Raw genomic sequence first — 10,545 nt, 5'->3', positions numbered from 1 at the left:
CTAGAATATATATGTTTTCTTTAATTATGTGATAGCCTGACTTCCATCTAACGTATGCTCTCTCTCTCTCTCTCTCTTTTTCTTTTTTCTTCTTCTCGTGATCTCTCTTTTCAGGATTCTTGGTCACTGTTTATAAATGCTGAAGGAATTAAATCTCTCCTGAAAGTCCTGGATGGAGGATTTACTCAAATGAGCAGCAACTCCCATGGGACACTCTGTGAGTTCTCTTGGTAAGTTCACAACAGTTCTTTCACATTTTTAATTCCTGAGCCGGAAGACTAATCATCCATTCCCAAACAAGAGAATGTTTTCTTAAAACAAGCAGCTGCTTTGCATATCTCAGATCTTTGTTGGGCAGTGGCCCCGTTGTGCAAATTACAGTGTGATGACAATGAACCTATCTCTAGGGAGAGGAGTGGTGACCAAGCTACATCTGAGTCAGAGCGTTTGCGAGATAAGTGACTACGCAATGTCTTATCATCTTTGCTTTCTGAGATGTGGTGTACATGAGTGAACACTTTGGGGTTTTTCTGGAGGGCTACTTGGCGTGTTCTTTTTACTGTAGGTACTATATTGCTGTCTGTCCGACACCAAAGCAAGCTTGTGAGGCCATAAATGCCAGTGCAGTTTTTATTTCTACCTGGTTAATGATGCTCTGAGATCCTTAAAAGCCTTTGGAAAGGACACCATAAAGCATCAAAGAAAGAAAGCTTTGTCTACAAGAAGCACAAGGCTTGCGGCTGTAAACCATCTGAATCCTACTCTAAAGTACAATGTGACCTTGCTTGTATCATGTCATTTTCTGTCCATTTTCCTTCTCCAATTGGCTTGAATAATTGAGGACCTACTAAGAAAGCTGTAGTTTTGGTCTGGGGGTGAATCAGGACTGGCAGGTTTTGATGGCACAAAAAAAATGCTCCCTGGGGAGAAAGGGTGGACCTCAAACAGCCATGGGCAGAATTTGGTCATTCAAACTTGATCCTCTGGGGCTCAGATCTTGAGATACAGAGGGTGGAGCCTGGGAACTGAGGGGTGGTGCCTGGTGGAATAGGGGTGGAGCTTAGTGGTGCTTGGTAAGGGCAGATGATGGCACTTGAAGGAGGTTAGGGAAAGGGATTAGGGGAAAGAGGCATGGTCATCGGGGGAATCCCAGGAGGCCAGATTTGGACCCCAGGTGGGCCAAATTGGGCCCATGGACCTGAGGTTCAACAGAGGCGCTCTAAGGTCTGGCAAACCTGGCCAGGGAAGAATTTGATGAGTCATCATGAGTGGAGCCTGATATAATCGTGTAGGTCAAGTGTATCTGGGTTTTATTGGCTTTTCAAGTTCTAGCACTGCTTACAGACAAAACAAGAGAGCTCAACTAGTCTAACCCAGGGATGGGTAACTTGTGGCCCTCCAGATGTTTTGGCCTTCAACTCCCATCATCCCTCATCATTAGATAAGCTGGCTAGGGCTGCAGGGAGTTGTAAGCCAAAACATCTGGAGGGTCACACGTTCCCCACCCCTGGTCTAGGCAGTGAAATATTGCCAAGTTGGCATCCTTGGGTAGTCCCTTGAGAAACTTGCTATCTCTTATCTACAGATTGCTTGGGTATCTACAGATTGCATGTCCACTATAATGGTCTAAATGGAGAAATTGGCTTCCAGATTTGTTTAATTTCCAACACTAACCCAGATCAGGAGGTCAAAACCAATGAGTGTGTATTGCGGGGCCTTCTCTGTCACAGCCCCAGTTTTATGAAATGCATTTCCTGGGGAGACCCACGTGAGGCCCAAGTATGCAGATTATTGCTGGGGAAGTACAATGATTTTTTGTCTACGAAGCCATTTTGGACACTTTTGATCTCATGAGTCATGTGGTTTAAATAGGCCAGTTCAACAGCCCTTTACTATGGTTCTAGTTCTATGGTTATTGAACATCTTATCTTGGATTTTACACTGTGCATATACTGCATTTGGATTTTGCATGACTGTAAGCCACTGTGAGGTTTGTTGTAATGTGGGATAAAAGTGTAATAACTAAAGAAAAGCTAAGGCTAAAAAAACTATAAAATTTCTAGATCTCATGATTCTGGAGAGGTTGAGATCATGAAAGCATGAAGGTCAGCTATGTAGAATAAGACAAGTGGGGGTTCTGGCAAAGTTCAGTGCAGGTGAACAGGCTAAAATTTATCCCTAGGCTGTAACTTAATTACTAGGGTGGAGTGATAAAGTACCTGCCCCACGTGCAGTCTGGACAGGTGTGCAAAGTCTGAATCAGAAGTCACGTAATATTAGGGATGTACGAAAGTTCTGCCACGGATGTCAGGGAGGCCGAATGCACTGGCACCCCCAAAATCGGTGGCAGAACGGCCCCCCGCCCCCCCGGGACAGGACTTACCTGGGGCGGATCTTCCTGGCGGCAGCAGCTCCGGGGGCAGTTTGGCGGCGGCGGCTGCAGTGGCCGGTCTTCCAACCGTCTGCCGCCGCCGACATTTCCAAGTTTAAAAAAAAAAAAAAAACGTGATAGGCTACGTAAAGATTTACGTAGCCTATCACAGCTAAATTTTAAAAAACACCGTGATAGGCTGCGTAAATGTTTACGTAGCCTATCATGGCTGATTAAAAAAAAAAAAAGCCCGCGTATGCAAATGGCGGCGCCCATGGGCGCCGCCATTTGCATTCCTTATTTTGGCAAACCTTAGTCTACATAAACATTTATGTAGACTACGGCGAAAATAAGGGGAACGCAAATAGCGTAGTGTCTACGCTATTTGCGTTCCCCTTATTTTCGCCATAGTCTGCGTAAATGTTGACGTAGACTAAGACGTGCCAAAATAAGGAACGCAAATGGTGGTGCCCATGGGCGCCGCCATTTGTGTACGAGCGTTTGTTTGTTTTAATCAGCCGTGATAGGATACATAAACATTTATGTAGCCTATCACGGCTGACTGCAGGGACGCAAACGGCGGTGGCTACAGCCACCGCCATTTGCGTCCCTGCTAGCCAGCGGCCGGATGTCCAGCCGCTGGTGGAGCTGGCCGGCGGATCCGCAGAATCCCTGCGGAGCAGAGCTGGCCGGCCAGGATTCGGGGGGGGGAGGGACAGAGCTCCTCCCCCCCGGCCAGAATTTTGGGGGGAGGGACGGAGCACCTCCCCCCCAGCATCAGCATAATCTGCGAACAGAAAAGTGACTTTCGTACATCCCTACATATATTGGCAAGTATTTCATCATTCACCATTATTGTTTTTCACATTTTTGTTTAAATTTGGGATAACCAGCCATTTTGAATTATGGAGTCGATAGCTAGGGCTCATCCTGAGTGACCCAAGGCCTCACAGATATCCTAAATCAATGGGATGTATGCCAGTCAGGTTTATATATGAAGACAGTGGAGTCGGTCAGGTGAATGAAGAACTGTGCACATTTTGTGATGCTGCAATATTGCCATAGTTTGATTCTGGGGCATGAAATAGAGCATGCCGAGAATCTCACCTTGTGCTTTTTCAAAGGCTGAAGGGCATCTGAACTAGCAGCTTGGAGAGATGACACAGGCTGTACACATTGACAAATGTTTCATTAAGTAAAGACGAGTGAATGGGTGAAATTCCCAGCTGTTTAATCAGCAAACAGATACACTCACTTTTAAGTGTGGCTTCATCAGGGCTCACTGCTCCTCTAACAATTGCCTGTGCCACCTTACTCAGACCTGTCTCCTCACCCTTAGGAAACCTGACCCATGCACCACAATTGTGATCCTTCTTACTATTTGCTGAACTTCCTACGATGCAGTAATTTGGATTCACATTTTGTCTCCTGACATTTAAGTAGGAATCCATTTATTGGCAGAGTTGCTATTGGAATCCTTGTCAAATAATATTGTGTCCTTTGCCAATGGCGCATACTTTAAAAAAAAACATTCACTTTTCAGTTTTTATCATTTCACTATTGGCTGGTTAAGCAATATCAGTTGGTTTTCTGTTCTCAATCAACCAACATCCAGCACTTTATCTTGGCCCGTCTGGGGAACTTGGTCATCTGTGGCTCACTGACAATACACATTGGCCCACTTCTCTTGATTCCATATTTGAACCCCAATCTCCATCTTGGGGTGCATCAGCAACTGGCTCTTGCAGGCTGCTGCTATGGCTCATCTTCCTCACTTGGCCTTAATGCCCAGAAGTGTTCAGTGGACAGAGCCACTCCCAGGAGGAAATGATCAAAGCTCCCTCTTAACTCCTGGATCCAAGGAGGCACCTCCCTAGGCATGGTCACTCACAGGATCATAGAATAGTAGGGTTGGAAGGGGCCTATAAGACCAAAGAGTCCAGCCGCCTGCCCAGTGCCAGAATCCAAGTCAAAGCAACCCTGCCAGATAGCTGTCCAGCTTCATCTTGAATGCCTCCAGTGTGGGAGAGCCCACCACCTCCCCAGGTAATTGGCTCCATTGTCTTCTTGCTCTAACTGTCAGGACATTTTTCCTAATGTTCAGATGGAATCCTGCTTCCTGTCACTTGAGCCCATTATTCCATGTCCTGCATTCTGGGATGATCGAGAAGAGATCCTGGCCTTCCTCTCTGTGACAACCTTTCAAGGACTTGAAGAGCACTCTCCTATTTCCCCCCAGTCTTCTCTTCTCAAGGTTAAACATGCCCAGTTCTTTCCGTCTCTCTTCATAGGGCTTTGTTTCCAGTCCCCTGATCATCTTCGTTGCCCTCCTCTGAACCCTCTCCAGCTTGTCTGCACCCTTCTTAAAATGTGGTGCCCAGAACTGGACACAGTACTCCAGATGAGGCCTAACCAGTGCTGAGTAGAGGGGGATTGGTACTTAACATGATTTGGAAGCTATACCTCTCAGCCCTTTGGATTCTCAAATGTCTCTGCGCCACCCAGCCTCATCCGAATCCATCAGCACAGGATGATCATTAGTTCAAGATGTAACCTTAAACCGGGCTTTGTTCTCTGTTTGCAGCGGTAAGTTACTACATCAAGAGCCCATGGTGCAAATCTGAATTTCAGTTGTGCCCTAGGAAACCTGGAGCACCTTTCTGTACCAAAAGGTACAGAACTTTCTGCTTCTCCCCATGTGAGGACACCCTTGCTTGTCCAGAATGCAAATAATAAACTCATCCTGACATGAAAGCATAGTATGGTTCCCTGTCTTCTCTACTTGGGGTCCTGATGACTGATTAACTCAGGTCCATGGGGCAAATCTAGCCCTGCAGGGGGCCTAATCAAACCCTTTGGATTTCCCCCTTTCCCCTGACCATTGAGCATTTGGCAGTTTCCCAGCTCTCATACATTTTTCCCCATTCTAAAAGCTTGAAATGTCTCTTCTCAGGCTTAGGAACATTGGAAGCTGCCTTATACTGACTCAGACCCTTGGCCCATCTAGCCCAATATTGTCGACACTGCCTTGCAGCAGCTCTCCAGGATTTCAGGCAGGATTCTTTCTTCACCCTACCTGGAGAAGCCAGGGATCGAACCTAGGACCTCCTTCATGCAAAGCATGTGCTCGATCACACTGAGCTATGCCCCCCCCCCTTAGTTAAAGGCTTGGGTGAAGTGAGAGCTTTAAACATGCTGATCTTTTTGGCCCTGTCCCTTTGGAATGTAGCCCCTGAGAGCGTCTCTGAAATGGGATTTGGCCCCCCAGGCTGAAAGATACCCCTGGATTAACTCTTCTGTTGTTCCCCTGGGGCTTTTCCTGTTATGATGGACCATCTTTCTCCACACTAGCCCACCTGTTCCTGGAGGTCATTATTTGAGGCTAGGGATGGCATGGGTGCCTGGTCCCATCGGGGAATCCAGCTGAACCCCCCCCCGCCCGCACGCCCAAGCCCTGCTCACTGAGCCCCTGCCCACACTTGGCAAGCAGCCCGCAATCACCCCGGTGGCCTCATCGAGCTCCTCGGTTGCCCGTTTTTGAAAAATATAACGGTGATCCCAAAAATGAGCATATTTGCGTATGCACGAAAATGTGAATTTTTGCGGATGTGTATGCAAAAATGCACGTTTTGAAAAAGTGCATATTCATGTGCATGCAAAAATGTGCATTGTTGTGAAAATGTGCATTTTCATCCATGTGCAAATATGCACATTCGTAAACATTCGCATTTTCACACATACACAAAGAAGCGATTGTTTGTGATCACAATTTCATTTTTTAAAAAAAAATTGCAACCACAGTGCTCGATGAGGCCACCGGGGTGAGCGCAGGCTGTTCACTGAGCATAGGAGGAGCTCGAGCACAGTCTGGGGACCAGCCGGCAGTGGCAAGGGCTGGGTGGGCTCCCAGAGGACCTGGACAGGGTGGGTGCGCACATCCCTAGTCGAGGCTCACCTCCGGATGCCCCCAATCGTCTGAGGTATGGTGGTTGGTGACCAAGGAAAGGGCCCTTTTGGTTATGGCATCCCTACTTTGGAATGCCTTATCTGGGAGAGTTTGCCAGGTCCCTGCTTTGATTAGCTAATTAGAAATGTGTTGTTTGAATCAGAGAGACTTTGCTTAGGGATCACCGACAAACGTCATATAGAGATCAGACCTTCTCACAAAATGAGCCTGCCTGGCCTCTACAATTGGGCATGGAGGCTCCTGACCACTCATGCCATATCAGCAGTGGCACCAAGTCTGCAAAATTCCCTCCTAGGTAAGATCCCTCTTTGCCCATGCAAAGCACTGTGAGCAACGGTCCCTGTCTGAAACCTTGGAGAGCCACTGCCAGTCAGAGCAGTCAGCACTGGTATGCAGACCAATACACTGATCATTTCCCTGATCCGTTGCAGTACAGTATCCATGGTTCAGGACCTACCAAGGTCTTGGCGACTGACAGATCTTGACCTGTGTTAACCAGTTCAGAAGATTGGTTCCCCACACTGTTCCCTGACAAAGTCACGGGGGACTTCACCATGCTAAGAAAAACAGTTCCAGGCTGGCTCCAAAGGTGGAAAACTTGGGCATTTGCCAAGTCCCCAAGACAAACAGACACCCCACCTTCCCATCAGTTCTGCCATTTCCACTTTCCAAAAAGATTGAACGCAGCCTAAGAGAAAAGGCAGTTCACGTGCCTCTCTTCTTACAGGTCAGAGGCATCCATTGGGTGGAGGGGGGGCAAGCCACCACCACCCCAGCCCACCCCAAATCCTGGAGCCAGCACTGTACTAGCTATTTGAATTAGCCTCCACTTAGCTCCATCTCCATGTTCATCAGCTGCTGGGTCGATGTCGGAAGGATTTCCCCCCCACTTCTGAATGTAAAAGTATTTGGAGCGTCCCTCCACAAGCCATCCAGCTTAAAGGATACGAGTTAAAACTGGAGAGGCTGTTGCAGGGAACAGTGAGACAGGCCAGGCTGCCTTTCAAGACTGAATGTGTTGTCCCCGAGTGCCCTCCCGCATTCCCATTTCAGAGCAGGTTAAACAATAATAAATATTGAACAAAAGACTCCAGACTGCATCTGGACTACTTTAAATAAACCAAGAGTCAAACATAACAGAGGGCAAGAGGCTGGAGACCCCTGACTACCTTTGTTTGAATACAACATGCAAGGTTGTATATTCTGCAAGACCTCAGTTCAAGGGTAAAGCGATTAATCCTGCCTTTGCTGGAGGGGGAAGGGGCATATGTTTCTTTTTTCTGCCGCAGAGGTTTGAAAATACAGCTTCTGTCCAAGAAACCCTGCATCCATCGTCTTTGTCCATCTTTCAGAGGAGAATGGGTGTTACCTGCTGATTAATGGCCTCCTCCGGTTGTTCGAAGACACCTGTGGCAATGCTGGGCTTCCATGCTCGATTTGTTTGGAATTTATCCCTTCCCCAGATTTCTCCATCTTTCAACAGCTGCATTCAGGCCAAGGAGATCACACCGGCTTTGTCATTGTGTCTCCCTGAAATTGCTAACAAACGTAGCTGATTTCATTCCTTCCTTGTGTTGTTTATATTAAGTAGTTGGTGACAGAAGTGTTCTTTGTTGGCTGGAAGGGGGATGAGAAAGAGTCAATGAGCATTGATGGACATGAGTTAAAAGTAGCAATGAGAGCGCCGGTGGAATCTCTTTCAGCTCGACAGTGCATTGAAATTGAGCGAGTACCTGCCAGATAAAGGGCACAAGTAGTATCAGCATAAAAGAGCAGAGCAGAGTACAATGTTTCCTCTGAGGGCCCCTTCTCATGGTTTCTGTTGCTATCTCATTGGGGACCAGATCTCAAATAAATCCAGTCCATCAAGGCGTTTCATGCAGGGGCAAGGAAATTCAGTGTTTGTACTCTGTTGATCTAATCCAGGACTGTTGAACCGCTTCCAGCCGGAGGGCCAGACTGCATTTTGGAGAAGCTGTCAGGGGCTGCATGCCATTGGCCAAAGGCAAAAGGAGTGGGACCAAAGTAAAAAAAGGGGAGGAGATAAAGATATCAAACACATCAGCTTGTTTTAGCTTAAAGCTCTTTCTGCCAGTAAATCACAATTGGGAGAGGCATGTCAACCTTTAAGAATGGAGAAAAAAACTGCACAAACGCCAGGAAACCACCAAATGATTGGAGGCTGGGGAAAGCAGGTGAGACCAGGGGGAAAGGACTTGGCCCCGGTGGGCTGGATTGGGACCTCAGGTGAGCCCTGAAAAACTACCCATTTAAGACAGTAATTTATTTATTTATTGCATTTCTATACCACCTTTTTTCCTCTTGCAAGGAACCCAAGGCGGCTTACACCGTCATCCTCTTCCATTTTATCCTCACAACAACAACCCTGTGAGGTAGGTTGGGCTGAGAGTCTGTGACTGGCCCAAAGTCACCCAGTGAGCTTCCATGGCCAAGTGGGGACTAGAACCCCGATCTCCCGGCTCCCAGTCCAGCACTCTCACCACTACACCACAGTGGCTCCCACACAACACAAAGTAAGAACACAAAGCAGATCTTTCTCAGTACTAGAGGCCTCCATTTGGCTACTTACCAAAAGAGCTTTTACAAAACATCTAATTAATTTATTATTTTAATTATTTATTATTACATTTTAGGGATGGATGACTGCCCTCCTGTCTGGGTTCTCCAGGTGCCCAACCAGCCCCTCCCCCACTCGCTGGCCCTCCAGGCTGCACTCAACCCCCCCCCCCACATAAGCAGCCCACAACTTACCTGGGCCTGTCCATCTCTGTCCCGATCACCATGTTTTTTAAAAAAACATGGCAATTGGCAGCCCGTGCCCTTAGACTTATATGCAAAATAGTCCTGTGAAACTAGAGTATATGGCCGATTCACAGTCTATGGGCACGGGCTGCCGATCGCCATGTTTTTTAAAAAACATGGCAATCGGGACAGAGACAGACAGGCCCAGGTAAGTTGCAGGCTGCTTACCAAATGCGGGAGGGCAGTCGGGGGACCAGTGAGTGGGGGGCGGGCACAGTGGGCTCAGCTCGGAGGGCGCAGGTGTGCTGGAGGTCTGACAGATTTGCGGACCAAAACAGGCTCCCACGCCATCCCTATTACATTTATATCCTGCCTCTTTTCCCCTTGAAAGAAACCCAAGGCCGCTCACATGGTCCTCCCCCTCCTCTCCATTTTAGAGCACAACAACCCTGTGAGGTAGGTGAGGCTGGGAGTCAGTGACTAGCCCAAAGTCACCCAGTGAGCTTCATAGCTGAGTGGGGACTGGAACCCAGATTTCCTGAGTCCCAGTCTCACCCTCTAACGACTACACCACACTGGCTCTCCTCTCTCCATCTTCCTGCCAGGCACCTGTAATGTTGCATAAATGGCCCCTTTATGGCTGCCATTTGTGTAAGATTACATATCTGGAAAACCCTGAGCTGCCATTTTTACACAAAATGGCAGTTTGCTAAGGGGCTGGCCGGCCACTGGGCACTCATGGATCGCACAGGCACTCGACAAGTGAGTCCAGAAATTGGAGACGACTCAGCAAATGGGGTCTGGGAGGCAGAGGTGGGGGGAGTCCGTTGGACTCCACCCCCTTCTTGGACTCCTGCGACATCCCTAGATTTAACTCTTTGATGAAACACTGCAGGGGAAATATGTGTTTGCAATAGGTCTCTAACTAACGGTCAAATCCTTGCTTTGTTTTTTAAATTAATGCAGGGAAGATTATTTTTTAGTAAATGGATAAACTTAACACATGTACCTGGGAGGGAACCTTCCGCGCTGTGTAATAGTCAGGCAGTCATCCTCAGTATGAGAATCGGGGTGTTTAAAGTAAGCAACAGCTACCCAATTTTCATTTGTAAAACAATGGAGGGCATGAAAGAGTAGAAGCTACGGCTACCCAAACCCCACAAGCATATTACAGCACATAAAAGTACCTCAGCTACGGTGCAAATTGGAAATAAAAGATGATATGGACCTCATTAAAACAAGGACAGCGCTAGGTTTGCAGAGTGGGGTCAAACCGCTGGGAGTTCTCAGAGGGAACATTCTCCCTCACTAACCTGTTTGAGTTCATTGCAGACATTCATAAAAGAATCACTAAAGGTGACCCAGCGGATATCCTTTGCTTGGATTTCTGGAAAGCCTTTGATGGGACGTCTCATAAAATGGTATTAAGGAAACTAAATCTCCC

At 47.5% G+C, this 10,545-nt stretch overlaps 1 long non-coding RNA gene across 1 annotated transcript in view; it reads right to left on the bottom strand.

Annotated features, from left to right (window-relative positions):
- Nucleotides 1-7,428: 7,428 nt before the first annotated feature.
- The window catches only part of LOC146349348 (uncharacterized), a 29,527-nt gene continuing 26,410 nt past the window's right edge, over nt 7,429-10,545 (bottom strand). Inside the window, exon 4 of the long non-coding RNA XR_014788793.1 lies at nt 7,429-7,955. This is a non-coding gene — a long non-coding RNA (uncharacterized LOC146349348). The remainder of the gene's footprint in view (nt 7,956-10,545) is intronic.

Source organism: Heloderma suspectum, chromosome 3, assembly GCF_057233095.1.
Source record: "Heloderma suspectum isolate Gila_16-S chromosome 3, 16-S_ref, whole genome shotgun sequence".
Classification (NCBI taxonomy): Eukaryota; Metazoa; Chordata; class Lepidosauria; order Squamata; family Helodermatidae; genus Heloderma; species Heloderma suspectum.
Note: the sequence above shows the minus strand (reverse complement) of the source record. Positions and strands in the feature narration are given on the sequence as shown.